Here is a 7,731-nt window from a genome sequence, read left to right as displayed (position 1 = left end):
CCCAATGAGTTTATATCCATGCTCAGGTGGATCGCAGAAAGTAACCGACTATGACTAGTAATAATCAGATACATAGAGATTAGAGACACACGTGCAAACATCTAAGCGTTAGTAGCACTAAAAATGTGTTTTCTGTGTGAAACAGTATATTTTAAAATGAAATGGAGAGCTTTTTTAAAGGTTAAAACCTCATAGCCAGGTGTGGTGGCGCACGCCTTTAATCCCAGCACTTGGGAGGCAGAGGCAGGCAGATCTCTTTGAGTTCAAGGCCAGCCTGGTCTACATAGCGAGTTCCAGGACAGCTGGGGCTACAAAGAGACCCTGTCTCAAAAAAGACCAAAAACAAACAAACAAACAAACAAAAACAAAAAAAACCTCATTCAATTTTATGTCTTATAGGGTTATGCTGAGTTCAATACTGTATAACTGTATTAATTCAACTGTGAACCTACAAACTTACAGCCAATACTGAAAGAGATGCATCTTTGCTCTGGAAGTTGTTATTGATATGTTAATGCTGTAATGAAATGCTTCTTCTAATCATGTGGTTATTAAATAAATAATTTTTTTAAATTTATGTTTCAGTTATGATCATTTGGGGGGGGTTCTTTTTGAGACAGGGTCTCCCTGTAGTCCCAGCTGACCTGGAACTCACTACATAGACCAGGCTGGCCTTGAACTCAGAGATCCACCTGCCTCTGCCTCCCAAGTGCTGGGACTAACAGTGTGTGCCACCATGCCCAGCATGATCATTCTTTTTTTTATGTGTATGAGTGTATTGCCTGGTGTGTGTAAGTGTACCCGTGTTGTGCAATACACACAGAGGACAGAAGAGGGTGTCAAATCCCCTGGAACTAGAGTTATGGACAGTTGTTAGCTGCCATGTGGGTGCTGGGAATTGAAACCAGGTCTTTTGCAAGAACAACCAATGTTCTTAACCACTGAGTCATCTTTCCAGCCCCCAGTAATGATACATTTTTAAAAAATATTTTATTATTTTTATTTTATGTGTATGAGTGTATTGCCTGCATGCATATAAGTGCACCTGTGTCCCACAATGACTGCAGAGGTCAAAAGAGGGCATCGGATCCCCTGGAACTAAAGCTATGGACTGTTGTTAGCCACCATGTGGGTGCTTGGAATTGAACCCAAGTCCTCTGTAAGAGAAGAGCAGTCAGTGCTCTTATCCACTGAGCCATCTCTCCAACTTCAGTAATGATAAATTGTATACTGCATGTATTCTACTACAATAAACTAAATACTACATGTATATAATTGAAAATATAATCTACATTAGCAAAGCTTCTGAAATTGAAAAATGTATTGTGTGTGCTATGGCACACGTTTGGAGGTCAGAGGACAATTCTGCAGTCATCTCTCTTCTTCACCTTTATGTGTATTCCAGGGATCAAACTCAGGTTGCCAGGTTTGAGCAGCAAGCACCTTTACCCACTGAGCCATCTTGCCAGACCTAGTAAAGCTTCTTGAAGGAGAAGAACCTTAGTTATTTTAAGGAAGTTATGATTATTCTTACATATCGGGTTGTTTTTAAATTTCATTGCAGTACTTCTCCAATTCAGCATACCAGGATCACGAGGTTATTTTGCAGTAAGAATGAGATGCTAGAGATAATGACACTAATGAGATCACAGTGCTAACTATCCAGACCAGCAGTTCTCCAAATGTGATCTGAGGACACCAGGGGTTCCTGAGTCCCTCAGGGATGCCCAGAAGTCCTCCCTTCACCTTCTTCTAGTGTAAAGTCTGCTTTTCTTTCTGTATAATTTTTCACAATATACAATATACTGCAGTAGACCAAATGCAGAAGCAGGTACAAAGATTGAGCTGGTTTCTCTTTAAACTGAACATCAGATTTTCAAAAGCTTTTTCCAACTAAAATTTTTGGAAAGTTTTGTTTTGTTTTTTTTTTTTTTTAATTTTAGGTATGAGGTTTTTGCCTGTGTTTAGTGTGCCATCTGTGTGCAATGCCCACAGAGGCCAGAAGAGGGCATCAGATCCCCCAGAACTAGATTTCCAGATAGTTGTTGGCTGCTATGTGAGTGCTGGGAACCAAACCCAGGTCAAGAACAGCAAGTGCTCTTTCCAGCCCAAAAACTTTATTTTTAATAAATGGTGGCATTTATCGTAACATGCAACAGGCTGTTTGCTTGCTTGCTTACTTGTTTTTGGAGAGAAGATCTCATAGCCTGGTCTGGAACTTACTGTGTAACCCAGACTGGCCTTGAATTTGCAATCCTCCTGCCTTTGTCTCTCAAGTGCTGTTAATACAGGCATGCACCTACTATACCCAATTTGCAAGAGATTTGTTTTAGGTTTTAAATAAGCAAATATTTTTAAAACTTCTCAGCTTTACTGGCAGAAGAAGACAGTAAGCAGGAATCTGAACCCAATCTATAAACTACATAAACAAAGCTTGTTGGGGTCCTCAGTAATTAAAAATATTTCACTTATTTAATCTTTATTTTTGCCTACACGTACAGAAGTGCATCCCTGTTGTGCATAGTCCGTGGAGGCCAGAAGAGGGCGCTGGATTCCCTGGAACTGGAGGTAAGGATGGTTGTTTGCTAACATGCTGGTGCTGATAACTGAACCTAGATCATCTGCAAGAGCAGCAAGTGCTTTTAACCACCAAGCCATTTCTCCAGCCCCAAACTTTTTTTGCTATTGTTAAGACAGGGTCTCCCTGCCCAGCAGGCCTGGCACTCACTATATAGACCAGGCTGACCTCGATCTTATAGAGATCTGCCTGCATCCCTCTGCTTCCCAAGTGCTGGGATTAAAGGCCATGTCCAGGAAAGACCTCTAGAGCACTTAATGTTTGTATGCTAATCACTAATAACAAAAGAGAAACCAGAAGCTATGCCAGCACAAGCATATGCAGGACTGAAGGAATCTGACAGGTGTCAATCTAAACTGCCACTCCAGGTCCCAAGTCTTCCAACTAGTTATTCCCAAAATGCTATGGGCTAAGGGAAGTAGAGGGGGCAGTCAGAGCGGCCAGTCCCCACTTCTTCCAGGTTTCTGTTTAAAGAAGCTTTAAGAGGTGATTTATAAACATACAGCCTAGTTCCAGAAAGAACTGTCCACAGAGGGAACAGCAACTAAAACCTACCAAGTAGGTACTCTAGTTCATACAACCACCAGTAAGAAGTGGAGTTTCCCAGAAGAATTTCAGCCTACAGTCTGAGGGACTGTGAGAACTGGCATCCCAAAAAGAAGAGGTAAGCAGTTCAGAGGTGCAATGCAGTGGCAAGAGTGCTGTATGCAGCATCTGGAGCTCTAGTATCTGGCCCCAGCTCGGCCTCATCTCAGTGTCCTTGAGTGACACCAGCCTCTACTCATACCTCAGCCTCCCTATCTAAAAATGCAGCGCACTAGACTAAATGACCAGTATGTGTTTCATAAGAAGGACTCAGTGTTTTTGTATCCCAGATGTCTTGCACCGTTCAACATAAATTATCACTTTGTGATAATAATAAACTGAATCCGAGGACTCTTCCAATTCAGACATTCTAGGATTTTCTAAAATATGTCACAAGATGTACCAAAGGGAAAGATTCCAGAATAGTTTCCCAAAAGCCTGAACTCTGTATTGTTTATAGAGAGAGAGTACTGCCAGCCCAACTCATTTCTCAACATTGTCATCAAACTAAAGACTGATGGTGCCCATAGATCTAGGTCACTGGGAACCACAGGTTGCTATAAATGGATCTAAAACCAACTAGATTCTTAGCAGGTGTCTTCGGAGAGCCAGAGTGCCCAAGTTAAGAGCATTCAGGAGACATTTATATATATATACATATTTGGGGGGAGGGGTCTTTTTGAAACAGGGTTTCCCTGTAGCCCCAGCTGGCCTGGAGCTCACTATGTAGGCCTTGAACTCACAGAGATCTGCCTGCCTCTGCCTCTCAAGTGCTGGGACTCAGGCATGTGCCACCCCGCCTGGCTTTTTATATATTTTTTATTTATTATTTTTATTTTATGTGTATGAGTGTATTGCCTGCATGTATGTGAGTGCACCTGTGTCATGTAGTGCCTCAGAGGTCAGAAGAGGGCTTCAGATTCCCCTGGAACTGGAGTTAAGAACAGTTCATAACGCCATGTGGGTGCTGGTAATCGAACCCAGAGTCCTCTGCAAGAGCAGTCAGTGCTCTTAACTGCTAAGCCATTTATCCAGCCCCTCAGGAGACATTTTAAAGAAAGGGTAACTTTTGGAATTACTTACCCCCAAATGTATAGGATCTTGGTGAGCCACTGTATTCAATGATTTGTAGTTTAGCCTTTGGAAAATAGTTCACACAGCAGCTTCCTAATCGCTGTAATTAATGAAAGAGCACTCAAGTTAATCTCTTATCTGTCTAAGCAAACATTTGCACTCAAGAGATTTGCAAATGTAAATAAGAACTTTGTTTAATTGAAAAGATTATTAGATGTAGTTTTTTCTCACTAATAGTATACAAATTTCCAAGGTTATATAAGCCTCACATTTCCAACAATGGGGAAAAGTACACCATAATGTTATCTATACATCTATATTTTTTTGTAGCCCAGGCTGGCCTCAAACTCACTAAGTAGCCAAGGATGACCTTGAATTTCTAATCCCCCTGCCTCTACCTCCTGAGTGCTGGGATTACAGACATGTGCCATCATATATGGTTTATGCAGTGCTGGGGTTCCAACCCAACTGGGCTACATCCTCATCCATTATATATCTATTTAAAATATGCAAAATGGGGGTTGGAGCAGTGACTCAGGGGTTAAGAACAATTGCTGTTCTTCCAGAGAACCTAGGTTTGATTCCCAGCACCCACATGGTAGCTCTGTTGCCCTCGTCTGGCCTTCATGGGCACTATACACATACCAGCAATCAAAATACTTGGACAAATAAAAATATAAAAATCATTAAAAAAATAAAATATGCAAAATGAAACACATTTAATTGTACTGAGCATTTTGCTTTTACTCATAGAATAATTCTTCTGTTCATCAAAACCCTTCAGAGCAGAATGTTCACTTCAGAGTTTACCGTTTTATGAAAAAGGTAACTTCTGTTTTAAAATATTTTATTATTTATTTTATGTGTATGAGTATATTGCCTGCATGTATATAAATGCACCTGAATCATGCAATGCCCACAGAGGTCAAAAGAGGACGTCGGATCCCCTGGAACTGGAGTTATAGTTATTAGCTGCCATGCAGATGCTGGGAACCTATCTCTGGTCCTCTGAAAGGGCAGCCAGTACTCCTAATGATAGAATGTGTGAATTATAGGAGAGCCATAAGCCTCATTGGGGAAGCAATAAAACCATAAATCCCTTAAAGTGGCCAACTGGCCCTAAACTGGCAGGCTGACTCTTCTCAAACCTTATCAACTGGTTACTCCCAGGACTGAAAGAGACTGAGGAGACAACCTGTTTCCTTTAGTGTCCTAGACTGTTTACCTGCCCTGCCTGAGAAAATAATCTTGGGAGGAAGACTCTCAATCATCCAAGGACACCAGACCTGGCACTGAGTAAACTCCTGCTGCTGTTGCAGATGCCTTCTTCCTGCAGAAAGACTTCTGCCCTTCACAGTGATACCTTGAATAAAGAACATTCCTTGCCTGTTGCAGATCTGGCTCTGGCTCTTATTTCTAAACTCTAAACTCCTTCCCTTTTCTCTCTCCTAAGTCTAACACTTAACCACTGAGTCATCTCTCCAACTTTCCTGTTTTAAGTAAGTATAGATTATAGGACTTGAGATGGAAAACCTTTTCAAAATTATCCCTTATTTAGAGAGCTAGAGAATGAGTTGGGTGTGGTGACACACACTTTTAATCCCAGCACTCTGGAGGCAGAGGCAGGTGGATTTCTGTGAGATTGAGGCCAGCCTGGTCTATATAGAGACTTCTAGGACAGCTGGAGCTATAGGGAGACCCTGTCTCAAAAAGGAAAAAAAAAAAAGAAGAAGAAATTTTAAGTAGGTATCCCTCTTGAGTTTGAATCTATTATTTCCTTTACAAATATCTACACAGAAGCAGGTTTAACCTCTCTTTTTTTTGGGGGGGGGCTGTTTTTGAGACAGGGTCTCCCTGTAGCCCCAGCTGTCCTGGAGCTCACTATGTAGACCAAGCTGGCCTTGAACTCACAGAGATCCACCTGCCTCTGCCTCCCAAGTACTGGGATTAAAGGCATGCACCACCACACCTGGCTTAACCTCTCTTTTTTAAGGGTTCAACTTAATTCTACTGGTTTTATTCTGAGAACCAAGCATAACACAGAATAGTCAAATTTGAACATTTGATCAAGTGCATTAGTATTTGATTAAGTGAATTAGACTGGACTGGGTCTGAAGTACAGTGCTCCTGTAACCTAGGAAAAGTTGCTAAACTTCTGTAAACTTCCACTTCCTATGTGCAAAATGGGATGGTAATACTATCATTTGTTCTATGAAGATTAAAAGTGACATTTAAAATGTGTCAGAAAGTTTTGTAAGTGCATCATATTTACTAACGCATTTAATCTGCTCCACAAGCCTCTGAAATAGTTACTATAGCCACTTTGCAGATGAGAAAAGTGAGATACAGAGATGTGAACAACCCACTCTTGTTGACACTGTAAACAAGTGTCAGGGCTGAAACTTGAATCTAGGCAGTACTTCTGCAGAGGCCCTGCTCTTGACCAGGATACCATGCTGCACCTTCAAAAGCTAGTGCAGAAAAACCCTCCAGTCCAACCTGCCAAACTGTTAAGTGATGGCTGCTAGCAGAATTGCAATATTAACAGTGATAATTCCAGAACCCGCATATTTACTAGTATTCCTCATATTAAGCATGCGCAAGACACACACACAGGATATACAAACGGAGTATGGAAGATGTTAAACTGCAGTCATTTATGTCCCCTGACTAGAGCAATGGATCACAATGAGGCTAAAAATTCATTATGTTGAAGCTGGAGAGACGGCTCAGTGGTTAAGAACACTGACTGCTCTTGCAGAGGACCCGGGTTCGACTCCCAGCACCCATATGGCGGCTAAGAACAGTCCTTAACCCCAGTTCCACGGGAATCCAATGCCTCCTTCTGAGCTCCATGGCATTGCACCATGACATGGGTGCACTCACTTACATTCAGGCAATACACTCATACACATAAAATAAAAATAAGGGGCCAGGTCTGGTGGCGCATGCCTTTAATCCCAGCACTTGGGAGGCAGAGGCAGGCGGATCTCGGTGAGTTCAAGGCCAGCCTGGTCTACATAGTGAGTTCCAGGACAGCTGGGGCTACAGGGAGACCCTGTCTCAGAAAGACCAAAATAATAATGGTAATAATAATAATAATAAATAAAAATAATAAAATTTGGGGACTGGAGAGATGGCTCAGTGGTTAAGAACACTGACTGTTGTTGCAGAAGACCTGGGTTTGAATCCCAGAACTCACATGGCAGCTAACAACTGTCTGTAACTCCAGTTTCAGGGCATCTGACAGTCTCTTCTGTCTTCTGAGGGCATTGCACGACACAGGTGCACTTACGTACATGCAGACAATACATGCATACACATAAAATAAAAATAATAAAATATAAAAATATAATAAAAATTTAAAAATTCACTATGTTACACAGCCAGGCAATTAAAATATTTGAGGCCAAATTATATGTACTTGGTTGATAGTTATGCTGCTGTTATTTATCATGAGTAGACTAACCCAAGAAAGGAAAATACTACTTAAG

At 41.4% G+C, this 7,731-nt stretch overlaps 1 protein-coding gene across 5 annotated transcripts in view; it reads right to left on the bottom strand.

The window, feature by feature from the left end:
• Nucleotides 1-7,731, bottom strand: part of Wdr31 (WD repeat domain 31) — a 31,911-nt gene that overhangs the window by 21,977 nt on the left and 2,203 nt on the right. For all 5 annotated transcript variants that reach the window (XM_017798274.2, XM_017798273.2, XM_017798272.2 and 2 more), the window contains exon 2: nucleotides 4,247-4,337. The gene's annotated coding sequence lies outside the window, so the exon portion shown is untranslated. The remainder of the gene's footprint in view (nucleotides 1-4,246; nucleotides 4,338-7,731) is intronic.

The sequence above is a fragment of the Nannospalax galili genome, unplaced genomic scaffold (assembly GCF_000622305.1).
Source record: "Nannospalax galili isolate Female #2095 unplaced genomic scaffold, S.galili_v1.0 scaffold34, whole genome shotgun sequence".
NCBI classification, from domain to species: Eukaryota; Metazoa; Chordata; class Mammalia; order Rodentia; family Spalacidae; genus Nannospalax; species Nannospalax galili.
This window is presented reverse-complemented; position numbering and strand designations above follow the sequence as displayed.